This window comes from Protopterus annectens, chromosome 4.part1 (assembly GCF_019279795.1).
Source record: "Protopterus annectens isolate FY-2018-M chromosome 4.part1, PAN1.0, whole genome shotgun sequence".
Lineage (NCBI taxonomy): Eukaryota > Metazoa > Chordata > Ceratodontiformes > Protopteridae > Protopterus > Protopterus annectens.
The window spans coordinates 712,179,512-712,196,279 of record NC_056734.1 but is presented as its reverse complement, the minus strand read 5'-3'; the positions used below and the strand labels follow the sequence as shown (position 1 = coordinate 712,196,279).

The window sequence follows — 16,768 nt, the reverse complement described above, 5'->3', positions numbered from 1 at the left end:
ACAGACAACCAAAATATGGCCCCAGAGTTCTCCCTGCAGCCATTCCTATGTCACATTACCTGGCTATTTTGCCCCATTTACCATAAACACTAGTGTGTGCACACTGATTTACTTCTACAATGATTTGTATTTTATTTTTACACTTTACAGCACAATGCACAAACATCAATAGACATCTGTTAAAGTAATACTGTCTTACAATGAAAATAAACTTAGCATTAAAACTTCTCTGCCCTTGAAACTCACATTCATTAAAATAGCATTGAAACCTACATCACATCCATATAAAATGCATCATGCCAGTGGTGGATTGAGATTACCTTTGGGTTGTTTTCAAATCACTGGCCCTTTGCTTGCACACAAAACAAGAAACATACACGTATTCTTTGACACACCTTCCTGACTTTAGTAAATTATATTCCTTGTAAATACAGCATATTTGTTTGACAGAGCATATTTTAAATTTATTTGAAGATTTTTTCAGCAGGCAATGAAACGAAATGCATGAAACAATAATGACAAAACTGCCCAATTCAGAACATTTCCATCATAAAAGTCTACTTACGCACACACAAATATACATATAAAAATAGAATGACAGTAGTATAAGGCATAGGCATCTTGCACAGCTTCTTGCACTCATTTTCAATTTATGTTTTTTTTGGGGGCAAAAAGGCCAAAAAGCAGGGACACATTTTAAACATTGCGTATAATTTAATTAAAGTTGCTAGAATAAAATGCTGTGTTACCACCATGCATTTCACTGGCAAGTCTTTTGAAAACATGACTACAGTCAGAACATACCACTATGCCAAATCAGCAGCTTGTTTTCCAAAAGCTAGGAAGACAAACTTGCCCCAAATTAGGTACAATTTTCAAATACTGATCTTAAACACTTAGAAAATTGCTAGAATAAAAGTTTTTTGCTACCATTTATTTTCTGAAGAATGTGGTCTGAAATTCAAATGCCTGTCATTAATCAATAAATTCAACCTTCAGCAAATTGTCACAAACATCCTGAAATCACAGACTATATGGGGAACAGAACAAAAAATTCACAAGTGGTGGCTAGGGACATTAGGCTCTTTTTATCCTATACGCAGGGTACAGGGTTTGAGCCACCAGGTGTATTATAAAGGGGGCATTTTCACACACGCACACTTTCAGCCTCTATGAGGAACATTCCTCATTTTTTGGCAAAAAAAAATCATGTTTCCCACTCTTCCACATTGACAGGATTTGGCACACATTCTTTAAGAATTGTTTTAACAAATATCTGTGGTAAATACTGAACTATCTCATACTACCTCACCAAAAATACAAGGAAATACTTAATCATGCTGTGAGCTTCCTAGTTAAAAGTGTTCCACATTGTGCGACATAAGAGTTCATTTTGCAAACTGAAAGTTGAAAGCTATGTCTTCCTTAGCAACTCTGTCCAAAGATAAATGGCTAAATGTTTTGTCCTCTGGTAATATAACAAGTGAAGTGCAGCCAAGTATTGGACGAGCATTTATTAAAGTACCTACACCTTAACTGCTGGCACAATGACATATTTAAGCAGCAACAACAGATTAATAAGAACTCTGATCAGCAAGAAATTAAAAAAGTTAATATACTAGCATGCAAATTAAACATCCCAAGCAAATGACTAAATAATGCACCAAAAAGTGTAGTGTGAGCTTTTGTGTGTGCGTGTGAGAGAGAGAGAGAGGAAAAAAAAAAAAAGTCACATGCAGTGTGCATACATGTGGATGAGAGCACAACAGTTTTCCTACAGCAAACAAACCAGTTACATTATTTTAAATTTCCAAAGTTAAATAAATGAAAAAACTCTGAAAGAACAGCTGCTACACTACTCATATACATCTCTGTATTCATTCTGATACAAGTTGTGCTTAAACCACTAAGGCAGAATAATTAACTGATGGAAAATGAATCAACAGTGCTCCGAAAGATATGCACTAACAAACCTGTCCAACACACTCCCTACATACACTCCTCTTGCTGTCCGTTACTCAGAGTATTAGCTACACTCACTAACAGCATCTGCTACACATAGCCATGTAAGTAATAACACTAAAATGAATATGAAACCAGAGTTAACCCATGTGAACACAGAGAGGACATTCATGCTCCACACAGAAGGCATCTCAGCCAAGAATTGAACCAGGAAACCTCTTGCTGTGAGGCCACTAAGCCATCCTACATGCCATTGAGCCATTTGGGCTCTTTTCACTCTCGTTACCATTTTTTATTCTTTTGTTTTTTATGTATTTATACATACTTCTGACTTCTAGTGTTTCTGTTAGCATCTTTAATTTAAGTAATTTCACAGGCTCTCTTTACATTTGTTGCTATATTTGATGCTAAATCTGCATCGTCTAGCAATTTATCACTCATCTGATCATAACATATGCCACACATAGTATTCTCTTTTACTAGCAAGTCATGTAACTCACTAAATTTAACATTTTTGTCTTGGTTCTTTAATTCAGTAACATAAACATGAATATTTTTATGGAACTTTGTGAAATTATGAAGAATAAATATGGCAGATTTTTTTTTCTTAGTTCACAATAATTCTCAAAAGCTTTTTTCTCACCCTAATTAAACTCAACTACAGTATATGATAAATATTTCAACCCCTTCTTTACCTGTGGTATGCAGAAACCTGAGTACTGTACATTCTCAGTTTTTTTTTTTTTTTACTATTGCACTGAAAGGCAGGATGCAGAAATAAAGTGAACCTCTGAATCAACAACTTCTAATTTTCAGGCAAACTACATCAAAAAAGAAATTTCCTGGACAGTGTAGTAACAGGATGTCTCAGATGAATAGTTTGTCTGCATTTTTGACTGCTTCTGACAACAGCCCTTACATTTGACAGTCTTCCATGCGGGTTCTTTAACAAAGAAAATAATGAGATAAATAAAATGTGTTGTGCTATGCAGCTGTTTCAAGTGTCAGGACTCAGATTGCAGAGACCCAAAATATGGAGACTAAATGATGACTAAAAGTCTGTACATACTTATGCCTAGTGTGAGACTGTCATTTCACTGAATATTCCATTTTCTCCAAAGTATGGTCATCATAGTGTTGTTATATATGTTCAGGGGTTAGTATAGTGCAGGGGTGTGGGGAGCTTGCCTCCCACATCAGGGGTTGCAGGGGATATTGTCTGCTTGCAAACAAGTGTAAAGGAAAAGAGCAATGTTCACTCTTCTGTATTTTCATGTTTTTTGGTCTTCTGAGAATCAGCAGATCAGAATGATTGTCAACAAAATATGTACTCCAGTTTCATTAACTCCACACACACAAACAATCTTATCTTACCCTGAGTAGTCGGCTGGCCTGTCTCCTCCTGTTCTTGGTTGTCCTGCCCTAATTGAAATTCTCTGCACCTCCTGTCCTGCCCTGCTCCTGTTCTCGCTCGTCGTCGGTTTGCCTGCCCTGATGTTTCTCGGCTGGTTTGCATTCTCTCATTTCTCTGCCCCTGTTCTCACTTCTCGGTCGTCCTGTCATCCTGCCCTGATGTTTCTCGGCTGCTTTCCTGGCGGCGGCTTAAAAATACTGTAAGGCAAAACAAAAGTTTCTCCCTGCACAGAAAACGTTTCTTATCGCGCCAGCTTCTAATTCAAATCCAGCCAGCCGGAAATGATGATGCGAGCTCCTTGAGCTCAATTCCGACTGGCTGGTAGTCTGACGGTGCTGACGTCATCGCGCACGTGATGACGTCAGCGCCGACAGCGCGAAAGTTTAAAAAAGGTTTTAAAAAGTTAAAATAAATCGGAACTGAAGGGGTGCCACTCGGGAATCGTGGCACCCCTTCATTTGGACCCCAAAACTCGGTAAAAAACGAGTAATTTGGAACGGTTGAGAGGTCTGGTATGTGTGTGTGTGTGTGTGCATGTTTGTATTTCTATAGCTAAAGTGTGTGATAAAAACATGTATCATGAACACTGTGTAGATATTTTTCATTTATATTCACTCTTGGTGTATCATCAAGAGTTTATCTTCATCATTGCTGCATCCTCAAAACCACTAACATTCCCCAAATCTGCCATACTGGTCGAGTACAGGAATAAAGCCTTATCTATGGCTTAGCCAGCATGGGTTCATTTAGTTGCTCAGGTGACTGGTGGAGCAGCAGGAAGGGATGATTGTGTCAATCTTGGGAGGGAGAGTGCTCATCAATGACACCACCTAAGGGGAGGAGTGGTACACAGAGAGGGGTTGCCACCAGATGTAGCAACAATTGTGTGGGGGATGAATAAAGGGAAAGTGGAAAAGACATATAAAAAGAAACCTCCCTGGTTGGAATCACTGACTGCTGAGGTCTCAGATTTCCCTTAGGAACCATGACTGGCCTCAGCAAATACCAGTATACTCCTGTGGTAGGAGGATGACCAGTAGACCTAGCCTGGATGTGAGGCACTGGGGGCTGGGCTGGTACCATGAGGTCCAACAGGACCAAAAAACAGAAAACCCCTTAACTTCATCTAAATCTAGTACTAGTTATTTACTTTGAGATATATATATATATATATATATATATATATATATATATATGTATATATATATATATATATATATATATACATATACACATATGTATATATATATATATATATATATATATATATATATATATATATATATATATATATATATATATATATGTATACATGGTCGACATTTCAGAAAGTCGAAGACCATATGGCCAAGACCATATGATCAGTTTTCGAAATGTCGACCATATGGAACCAGCATCTCCTTACAGTGCAGAATGGAAAGATTTCCATCTTCTGCATTGTAGTTGGATCTCAGAGTTGGTATATTTAAGTTCCGGGTGGTGTGGTGGGCAGACCCCCCCATGGGGGGTGCAGGGGAGCTGGCCCCCCTGCTAGCAGTGTGAAGGTAAGTGATTGTCATTTCTTTTTTTGGTCAACATTTCAAAAGTAGATCATATGGTCTCGTATGGTCTTCGACTTTCTGAAATGTCGACCATGTAAAGTAGACCTATGTATATATATGTGTATATATATATATATATATATATATATATATATATATATATACACGTGTGTGCATGTGTGTGTGTGTATCTATATATAAACATATATTTTTTATATCAGTCTACTCTAGTGCAAAAAGTTTTGTTGCTTTAGAGTGAACATTAGGAACTTGGATCACAAAATGAAAATGAGAAAGCCTTAAAAGTATTTTGACAAGTATATTGTTTGAGAACAATAATTGACCAAAATCTCCAACAACCCTAGATGCAGTGCTTTATGTGATGGCTTTGGCACACTCAACTCCTGTGAAGGGCAAGACCATTAATACCCTTCAGTGTAATGTAGTTAATAAAAGGGGAAAAGGCTGTTCCATCACAGGTTAAATTCACAAAGAAGTAGTTCCAGCAAGGAAGATCAATAACTTATGCATTAGTCTGCTGACACATGGCAAAAGCAATCAGTCACAAAAATATATCAGAATTGAATAAATGTGCCAGTTAGTGGACAAGAAGTTAGCCTGTGTTCTTGCTTGACTAATTAACAGATTTATTTTCATACAGGCAGACACACTGCTTAAAATTAGTGGGTTACAAAGCCATTGAAAGAAGCAAGATAGTGGTTACATAGATGCATCTTCATTCACATGCCGTGTTTGTAGATTATATTCTATGCAGAGGACGTGTAACTTAATATTGTTAATAGGCTTCTACATTCTTTGTGTCTTTCAAACTGCAAGATGCAGGTTTTGGTGATGTATAATTTAATTAGATATCCTATCATATACCATATGATGATCTGCTGTGAAGGGATGGGAAAATGGATGCATATAATTAAAGGTAACTGTTAATAGTTTGCTCTCACTCTGACCATGCTGTGAATTTATCCTGACACAGTGGTTAGAACAGCTAAGGAACTGCTGGATTAGCTTCTGAGCATCAATAGTAAAATCCCACTGGTTGGCTGACCTCGATTGTCACATGTCTTTAGAATACCGTGCTATATCATCATTGTACAATCACTCCTCTGTCTAAAAGCATGAATATTTTCACAAAAGCAATATGGTGACAGAGTGGACACTAAGTCACCATCATATGCCATAAAATGTTATATTCTTTTCAGTCCAGAAAACATTATTAAGGTGAGAAAAATGCAACTATATGAAAGTAAGCTGAAGGCAGTCATTAAAGGCATTCTATACCTTTTCATCAGGTCATGCTTTAGGGGTTTTGAATGGGACATATATAACTGCACACTGGTAAATTCAAGTTCATAACACAACATATCAGGCCCTCCCACAACCCAAAAATGAATAACACTATATAGCCACAACATACAGCTGTAAGATAAGGAATATTTTGGCACTCATTGCATAAAATACACTGTAGGAAGGAAACATTATCAATTTAACTCAGATACTTTGACCACCTTGCACCAAGGAATGGATTAACGAATAGAGTCACCTTGGACATCTTGTGACACTTTTGAAGTAAGTGTAATAATAAATGCAGAAAATATAAAAAGTTACAAAATCTTGCAGAGAAATATCACACAGCATATAAAAGAGAGGTAAGGCAGTAAATTAAGTATGGTCACAAATCACAGCTCTCTAAATTTTCAAAGAAAGAAAATCCCTGCCATTTAAAGTAAGTCCTTGTGCATAGATAATTACATGCCTAAGCTTTCAAAGAAAAATAAAACTGTACATCCATTTATATAACTAGTTTTGATCCACTGAATAACTTAAGGCATGAAGTGTAACATTTTGAATTACATGTTTAGTCATACTGCCACCCTAAATGTTTATTTAAAAATAAATCATAAAGAAAGCCTTCATCTGCAGCATTGTGTTTATTACTTAAATGAGAAGCCAAACTAGGGTTAGTGTTACACAACAATTAATAAGACATCCAAGTCTTCATGTTTTAAAGAGACAGCTTTTCTCATTAATAAAATGTTCACCATTGTCACACCAAAACTACATGAATGCGATTTCGGTTTTACAACTAAGAATGTGTTTTCATTTGTAAACACATAGCTTGGATCATTGTGAATATACTTGCAGATTTTACTTATATAAGCAGTGATAACTGGGGGGAATGTCTTTAGAAATCCCATTGTGAAGACAGATTGTTCCCTTGCCATTCATTTTAGATGGGCTCACACAGGATGTGGACAGTGTGTTTTTTTAACTCTGATGAAGTCCCTAGTTTTTAGCATGGGACAAAAGTGCTCAGTTTTAAACCAATAAATTCAATATGTTAGCATGGGTTCTGGTGCATTTTTTATTTTCTTATTTTTCAGTTGATTTGCTTGTCTTTGCTCATAGTTGGGTTCACTATAGACACTTGAGTCTCAATAATTTGAAAACCGCTGTCTTGAAGACATAGATTTGAGTGCCTTGTAGCTCAGCTATGCTGCTGCTCATGTTTGAACTTGAAAATGAGTTTGGGCAAGTAGTTGTGGGGAGTGAGAGAACTGCTCACACTTGAACTTGGTTATGAATGGGGGCAAGCAGCAGGGCAGAGAAATCAAGGTGGGGCTTTAGGTTTAGGGAGCAGGAAAGGAGTTATATGGTTAGGGATTGGGAAGGGAGTTTTAGGTTTATGTAGCAACTGGGGGACTTAGGTTTAGGGACAGAGGTTGGAGTTTCAGGTTTAGGGAGCAGGAAGGGAGTTTTAAGAAGCAATCAGGCAATTTAGGTTTAAGGAGGTGGGTTGGAGTTTTAAGTTTAGGGAGCTATTGGGGACATTAGGATTAGGTAGGAAGGAGTGGAAGTTTAGGGTAATGGATCGAGACTTTGAGTTGGGAACTGGGTGGAAATTTTTGCTTTAGGGTTTAGGTTCTGTATAGGCTATGCAGATTACAGAACTTGATGTTGAGAAGGTTACATAGAAAGAGGAGATCAGGCTAGTGGGAGTTAAAGCATTTGCATTTTTTTTTGAGTACATGGCAGCAAACAAATGTATCATGAGCTACTATCACTCTAATCACTCTAGCACCTGTAGTAGGCCCATTTCAGATTAATGTTTATTAAACAGCCATAGAAATTGTTGGCCTGGTAAAGTGATTGGAGGCTTTGACATACTTTATTTGCTTTTTTATAACCCCACAAATTAGTCTCATTGCTGCATACGGATAGGGTACAACTTTGTCCTACAAATATGCAGTGGTCATGGCGGTTTGTGATTCTTAATGAACTCTGATGCATTGGACGGTCATAATCTGGTAGAGATGGATGCTGAAAACAGCCTGCAAAATGGTCAATTTGCATGAAGAAAGATAACTCCAAAAGTGTATTACTAATCTTAGGCTCATACCCAGCCTAGATGAAGTCTGAGTCCCTAAGCCTCCTGCTTGCTAAGGACAAAGTGACGAGATACAAATTACTGCACCTAAAATTGAAATCCACTAACACTCATGTTTAAAAATAATTTGCTAACAAAGATAAGACGGAACTTTATGGGTGAAATGTTCTATAATCCAGTAAAGATAATTACACACTCACTAGCACTATACTTGTAATTCCATCCATTATCCCAATTTCTTTTGTTTTCTTGTGAATGAACATATTCCACTAAATCTTTGATAAAGGAGTTCAGGTACTAAAAGTGCTATTCATCAGAACTCTTAAACTACCAATTAAGTGACACCCTGTCATTCTGAGGTTTATGATTCGGTCTGGGCTTCAGTACTGAACCACAAAACAATAACATGTTCTTTTAAACCAACTTTCAAATATCAGAGACAGTATTTCATCCAGCACTACTCTTCCCTCCTACTTATAGAATAACATTTCTGGCTTCTTTTGGCCCCAGATTAAAGAAACTCATTTAATGAATTTCAATAAATCAGGTATCAGTAAACCAGCTTCAGTAAATTATGATAAAAAAACATTACTGGATGAGTTACAATGGCAGCATTTTATTCTGTATTCCATATTTTTCCTATTATAAGCCTTCACAATGTGCTCTGAAATGTGAAAAACAGGCCACTTTTACAGAGGATACCTCTATACCTGAAATTTTGCTGTGCATTTTAAATACAAGGCATCCCACAAAAATGCTATCCTAGTTTTGGTTAAAATATCAAGACTTTGGGCAAAGAAATCCTCTCCTTCACTGTAAACATTTTACCAAACAAAGTACAGGCCTCCAAAAATGTTTGCAAGTAAATGAAGTGAACACTTAATTAAAAACGGGTGCCTGATGAAACTCAAAGGGGCTTAACTGTGTTCCTCTAAACAGGAGAACTGTGAGACTGAATGTGGAGAAATATGTATTAAGTCTGAGAACTAAGCATCTTAGGATATCCCTCCTGCTGTGAGGAAGAGTAAACTCGGAGATAGTAGATAAACGTTAACATGGTTGTCAAGATACAGTCTCCCTTGTTAGGGTACAGGGGAGGTTATTCTGAAAATATAATTAACAACTGTAATGGTATGTTTCAGAATTCACTGCTTTTTGCTTGAATTGTAGTACAGTTTACTACATTTTGTTCCCATATCATTTCTCACACATTGACGAGGAAGTCCTAAAAATCATTTTCATTTTTAGCTAGTTCTTTATAAAATGACCATGCCTGCCACAGATAATAAGAATGAGTCAGAGCTGTAGCCACAAGTGTAAAAACAACAGACTTGAAGATTTGGTTATTAACTAATGCTAAGGAAATCAGGCAGTGTTGATGCTTGGCTATCCTGGAATTCAGAAACATGCTTACCTCAGTGGTGCTAAGCTAGCTGCGGTTTACCTTCTGGGCAAAATGTGGCTTTGTGCTCATTAACAGTGAGCACAATGAAAATGCATCTGGAAACAGCAACTTGTGAAGAAAACCACTTGCAGCTAGAGCTGGCCATCTGGTGAGGTAATGTACTCCTGGCAGTGGCAGGGTAATGCGGCAAGGAAATCTTGTGTTCAAAATGTGTGTATGTGGTTTGATGAGACTCGGTGTGTTCATGTGCAAAATTGAGTGGCAAGATGGTAAAGGAAATTATCAGTATGAAAGACTCATTGCACTTTTTATCATATTAAAAGGTGTAAATGTGTATATAGGATAGTATGAAAATGAGAAGCAAGAAGAGGAAAGCATATAAGGAAAATAGGTTAGCAGTAACTAAGATGGAGGCGGAAAGGAAGGCTCATTGTGTTTTTGTGCAGCAGGTCCCCATTTTCTTTACAGCAAGAAGATAAAGTGAGAAAAGGAGTAACGAGGGCTGTGAGAATGATGAGAGTTAAGGTGGGTAGCAGGGGCAAACACACTAACATATAACATAGATAAGACTGACAGGGAAGTACTGACAAGCTGAGGGAGGGAGAGGACAGTGGTTTAGCAGACATGAGACACACAATGGAAAAAATAATGGTGATAGGGAGGACTGGACAACAACCAAGGGAGGTCAATGACATAAAATGCAGGGGAGCACTAGGACTGGGAACAAGGTGGGTATGACCCCAACTACTACCCAATCACTGTCAGACCCAGTGGGATTTTGGCACTACCTTGTGCTCTCTTACTACTGGGTCCTAGCACTGATGGCACTGTCATTAGTGGTCAGGGATGCAACTCTACAAGCCACAAGAGAGACTTTACAGGTGTCTCATGAGGGCTTCAATGTGCTGGTACACCAGCATCCCCCCACATCTTTTCAAGCCTCCTCTGGGTGACATATTTTTTACCACTGGCAGAGACACAGTTAGGAAAAACAGCATTTCAGGCTGCTGAAGCCCCACCAGAGATAGGGCTATGAGGTCTATCAGCCACCTCTGAGCAGCCCTATCAGGCTCATTCACAGGTGTCCCTGGTGGTGTTAACTGTGGGGGTGGAGGTGGGCTGATGCTCTGTGGCTTAGCCATAAGCACTGTTGTGGCAGCTGGTGCAGATAAAAGTAAAAAATATACAGAAAGGAGAGAAATTCATACTTAAAATGAAATACATTATTATTACCATATAATCGCAATAATACGGTAGTTCAAGTACAGCAGCAATATTATTATGAAAATACATAACTGCTCTTTACAGGGGGCTGCTACCAATACTGAGACATAACCATGTTTTCATGGTGGGGTGTTAGAAATCGTAGCTGAGCTGCAGTGCACTCTTAAAGTATCAAGTGGAGATAGCCCAGTGTATTGCTCTTCCCCTGCTGTTATTATGCTTTTGTTATATACATTTATTACTGAACATGACACTGATGCTGTGTGTTTCCTGTACATTAGGAACATGAGAGATATAAGCTACAAGTGCACTCCACAAGCTATGATTATATTACCCATTATTGCTTTTATTCAGCACCAAAGAGATGCCAACTCCTAATGATCCAAAGGGATACAACTCTGACTATAATAGCAGTGAACAGCTGGAAAGAGAGTACAGTGTCAGTGTTGGACAGAGGGAGTGTGTAGACCAGTTTTCCTACCAAAGCCATGGACATAGCCTCTGTGCCTGTGTCACCATCTAAGAGACACATACAACAAACTATGAACATCAATATCTGCCACAAGCTCCACAGATAATGGGAATGACATATGCATATGCGTACAGGTGCCCAAAGATTGGCAAGGGTACTGCCCTCTCCTGAAACTAGCTGTGCTAATGGGCATAGCCCAGTGAATGTGCAAGACTATCATGGAGGCACAAGCCTTTGTAGAGATGATATTGGTATTGCAGTGTGTGCACAATGCCCTGCAGGAGTACATGTCCCACATGTATGACATTTATGACAGGAATGATCACCTGCTGGTGCGTGGTAGGCCATTAGATGCTCTTGTGTTTTTTGCTAGATGTGCTTCATGGAACCACTCCATCTCTGCCTCTAATGAAGGTGGCTGACATAGACATAGACTTCCATGGTCATTGTCTTACAATATCATCACTTCCACAGCAGCATCAGGTGTGGATATGTGTATGGGCAGGCAATGGCATACCAGAGTCTGTGGTACTTATATCAATGCTACATCTGGTACAAGATGTCACTCACACTCATGCAGCACACTTACATCTGGCCAAAACCATGTTACTACTCATGACACTCTTGGAGGAGGCAACTCCTGTGGACAGGGTTGCACATTGCATGCCTATATATTTTCTATGCATGTCTTTTACTTATGTGTTAGATAGAGCCACAGAGCTGCAACTATATGTCACTGCAACTTCCCAGTCACAAATGTGCATAGTACACGTGGAAACACACACACACACACACACACACACACACACACACACACACACACACACACACACACACACACACACACCATTGACAATGCCCCCTTCCCAAAATATTTTTTAGTAATCCCCCCAGTCTCACCTCTGGCACACATTGCACTCTGTTATTTTCAGTTGTTATAGCACCTACACATTTCAGTGTGAAAGACTCTGCATATTCATGTTCCCCTCTTTATCTATGCAGATAATGATAACTGCACCTTGCCCTTTGTACATTATTATTTGGGTTGCATTTGTCTGATATACAGTCTGGCCAGAACATGCATGAGGAAGCACAGCCTGGTATTGTTTTGTATGCATCAAATATCATGTTGTATACATGCTTTACTATGGGTTAGACCTATGTGCCAGCCACTGCATCTTTGCCAATGCCACGGTGTACTGTGGTCTGCCTCTGGTTAGCATGTTCATCCCCCGCAGTTGCGTCTTCCATAGACTCCTCATCTGTCTCACCCTCCCTTGCCTGTTGCACTGTGAGATGTTCTTCCTGCATGTGGCCTCCTGGCTGCAACTGTTTCATCATTACCATGCTGTGTAACATTGCGCACACTGAGAATTTCATAGCTCATATAGCATTCTAATGAATCACGTCTTCTCTAAAATAATCTGAATTAAATGATCATAACAATGAGCATACATCCATCAACAATGTTGCTACTGCCCCCCTGAATCCTCCAATAAAAATGCTTCAACAACATATATGAATCCTTCTTTGAGAAATACAACAGTAGTACATGTAAATCTGCAGAATGGTAAGGTCCAGTCATCCAAGGTATTTCAGCAGGTTCTGATTCGCTTAAACATACTCAAAAATGTGGAAATGTGGAAGTGCAACCAATCGAGAGGCAGGACACCAGCAAGAGGAGGAGGAGGAGTGGCAAGATGGAGAATCAGCAGTCCACAAATGTGGAGCCGTCCCAAGTATCAGAACAGCAAATCCAACGAGCAGTAATCAACGTATTGAGGATGGACCTTAAAATCGAGGACCCGTTACTGCTGCAAAAAGGTTTAACTTTTATACCATCTTGTACTGATACTGTAGTGGATGTTATGACTGATCTAAAGAGGTATTTATAAGAAATTTAAGTTTAAAACTTATATTTAAAGATTCAGTACCTTATACATCTAATATTTGTAAAACAACCTTTACATTTATAACTGAACTCTCCACTGGTGGCTGCATTTAGTAATATTACGTGAACTCTCCACTGGTGGCTGCATTTAGTAATATTTGTGAAAGGGAATTACGTGAGTTGTATGTGAGAGAGGAATCGATGGTACAACTTAACACCTAAAGAATATAGTGCACTTTTGAAACTGCAAAATAATGCCAAAATTGTAATCACACAGGCTGATAAGGGTGGAGTGGTAGTTATAATGAACAGGGATGATTATGAATTATTAATGTCAGAGTTTATAAATGATGAGACACCTTTTAGTAAAATCAGTATGTCTGATGTTAAGAACTGTTTAAGTGAATATGTGCATTTATGAATTGCAACTTAATGGTGATATTTCAATAGACTTGTTTAATTACTTCAGTGTTTCCATGCCCTGTTATACCAGTTGCTTATGGACTCTCAAAAGTGCACAAATGTTTAGAATGTCCACTGATGAGACCTATAGTGTCTGGAGGTGGATGGATAACAGATCCTGTTTTTATATACCTTCAGTCAGTACATAGTAATATGCTTCTGAAAATTAAAAGCTATGTAAAAGACATGGATTACTTTTTGTATCACCTACATGAATGGTACAAAATGAATACTGAAAAGAATTTATTTTGTTTTTGTAACCATGGACATTAAATCTTTATTCACTGTAATTCCAAATGATTTTGGGGTTAATACAATTACGTGAATTTCTGTGTCTGTATAGTAACATAGGTTCATAGGTAGGTACTAGGCTATCAGCCCAAGGGCCTACATAAGCCTAGCCAGCAAGGTACCATAACTTACGCCACCCAGGAAAGTTATTTTCCTGTGCCACTGTCCAACAGAGACACCAAAGTGATCCCCGGGGTGTATTTCCTATTTCCCTTCCACTCATCAAGATTTTTCTTGAAGAATGCTAATGAAGAACTTTGCTTGACAAAGATGGGTAGCTTGTTCCAGAGTATAGGAAGTCTCTGGGACAGGAAGCTATCCCTCCAGCATGTCCTGTTTATTGTGGTGACAAGGTTTAGGTCCCTAGAGCATATAGCTTGGAGGGATTGGGATTTCTTTAGGTGTAGCATGTCCAACAGCTCTGGGTTTGACATAGCTTTATATGTTAGGCAGAGATCACCTTGCAGTAGACGATATGCTATGGAGTAAAGTTGGAGTTTTTTGAGGTGGTCACTGTAGGGCATTTGTTTGAGACCAGTAATCCTCTTTGTGAGGTACATCTGTGGCCTTTCCAGCTGCTGCAGATGTCTTGTGAGGTACATTCCAAAAGGGGCATTGTACTCTATAATGGGTCTAATGAGTGATGAGTAGAGGGGAACAATGACCTCTTTTTTCCTGGATGAGAACCCTTTTATGATGAGGTGTGCCACGTAGAAGGACTTCCTGACTACTGTGGTGATGTGACTATTAAAGGAAAGACTACTGTCCACCTAGGTCCCAAGGTCTCTTATCACGCATTCAGTGTTAAGTAGATTTCTGCCTATGTGGTAGTTCATGGGTGCAGAGTTTTTACCAAAGGGGATGACACTGCACTTTTTAGGCATTGAGCTTGAGGCCATGGCTCTGACACCAGGCATCTGTCTCAGTGAGGCCCTTCTGTAGGATGTCCACATCATTTGGTAACTTGACTATGGCTCCTAGTTTGCAGTCATCTGCAAACTTCGTCAGCCAGAGGCCTTCTGTGTTAGCCTGTACTTCAGAGAAGTAGATACCAAACAGGAGAGGTCCCAGGATGGAACCCTGTGGCACTCCACTTGTCACTGCCTTGAGGTCAGATTTGGAGTTTGCAACTTTTACAGTGTGGGTTCTGTCAGTGAGCCAGTTGGCAATCCATCTTGTGATGTAGGGATTTATACCTAGTTTAGTGAGTTTAGCTATAATTCCAAAATGGGGGAATGGTGTCGAAAACATGTTTGCAAAAGAAGTTGCTTTTGTAAATTAATGGATATTGTTTTGAATAATAATGTTTTTATATTTCAAGATCATGTTTTCCATCAAAAGAAAGGTGTAGCCATGGGTACTCCCATAGTCAACACTTATGCCAACGATGTGGTAGGATGTTGGGAAGATCAACACATGTATGAAAGTCTACTGAATTTCACACAAAAAATATTGTTTCATAAACATTTCATGGATGATATTTATCTTGATTTATAAAGGTGACGGATCTGATCTCATGTTTGTTGAATAGTTGATTATGAATACGGACTTTCTTAAATTCACTGTACATTTTTCAAACAGTCAGATAAATTATTTAGACGTGAAAGTAGAGAGGCTGAGGGATGACATTGCCACATCTATGTATAAGAAAGAAATTCAGGCAAACAAATTTACACAAAGGGCAAGCATGCATGCCAACCATATTTTTGAAGGGGTAGTTAAAAGTCATCTCTTACGAGCCAGCCGGTTAAATACTGATGATAGTGGATGTGAAAAACAAATAATGGATATGCTAAATGACTTTAAGGAAAGAGGATATGATGAAAGATGTTTAGAAATATCAAAATTGGACATTTTGAAAGAAATACAGAATAAAGCTAGACCATATTTTTCAGAGAATACTATGAGTTCAGGAGATGTAAATGGAGGTACTAGAAATGATCATTTGCATTATATAACAACATACAATAGTTGAACTCCTGAAGTTAAAAATATTATATCAAAGACTTGGTAAATGCTTTCAATGATGCATGAAATTAGACAACTTACAAGAGATAGACACAGTTTTGCATACAGGAACAGTTCAAATTTGAAAAAGCATTTGTGCTATAAAGAAATGGAAAAGAATAGAGAATAAGCCAATTAAAAAATAGACACTTTTCCATGCTTTAATTGTGTCTGCTGTAAAGATATTTCAACAAATAATGAGTTATTTCATCCTGTAACTAAAAAAAGTATAATTTTAGAGCATCTGTAACTTGCAATACCACAGTACAAGCAGAAAATTGATTGATTTCAACAATTGGCTAAGTTTCTGGTGTCATTATAATGGGATCCAGTATCTGTCTGCCTGGGATGACATGATAGACAGACCTTGATGCTTTGCCAGAGATGGCTTGAATCTGTGACCCCTGGTCTTCTGGATACTGGCCAATGCTCTTGCCACCCCTATAGTGCCTTTTTAGGTGGTGTTTCAATGACCAAATTACCACCATAATAGCTACAAACAAATGCAAACTAACGGTCATGTTGCTCAATGCTAGAAGTCTAAATCTCAAAATGCACTTGCTCGAGGCACTCCTTAAAGTGGAGAACATTGACATTTGTGCTGTAACAGAGACCTGGTTCAAGGCAGCAGAAAGCATCCCTGCACTACCAGGCTATAACTCATTTCACACCTTTCAGCCCCAGAACTAAGAC

At 38.5% G+C, this 16,768-nt stretch overlaps 1 protein-coding gene across 2 annotated transcripts in view; it reads right to left on the bottom strand.

The window, feature by feature from the left end:
- VEPH1 (ventricular zone expressed PH domain containing 1) overlaps positions 1–16,768 on the bottom strand; it is a 4,140,519-nt gene that overhangs the window by 846,550 nt on the left and 3,277,201 nt on the right. The window lies entirely within an intron of this gene.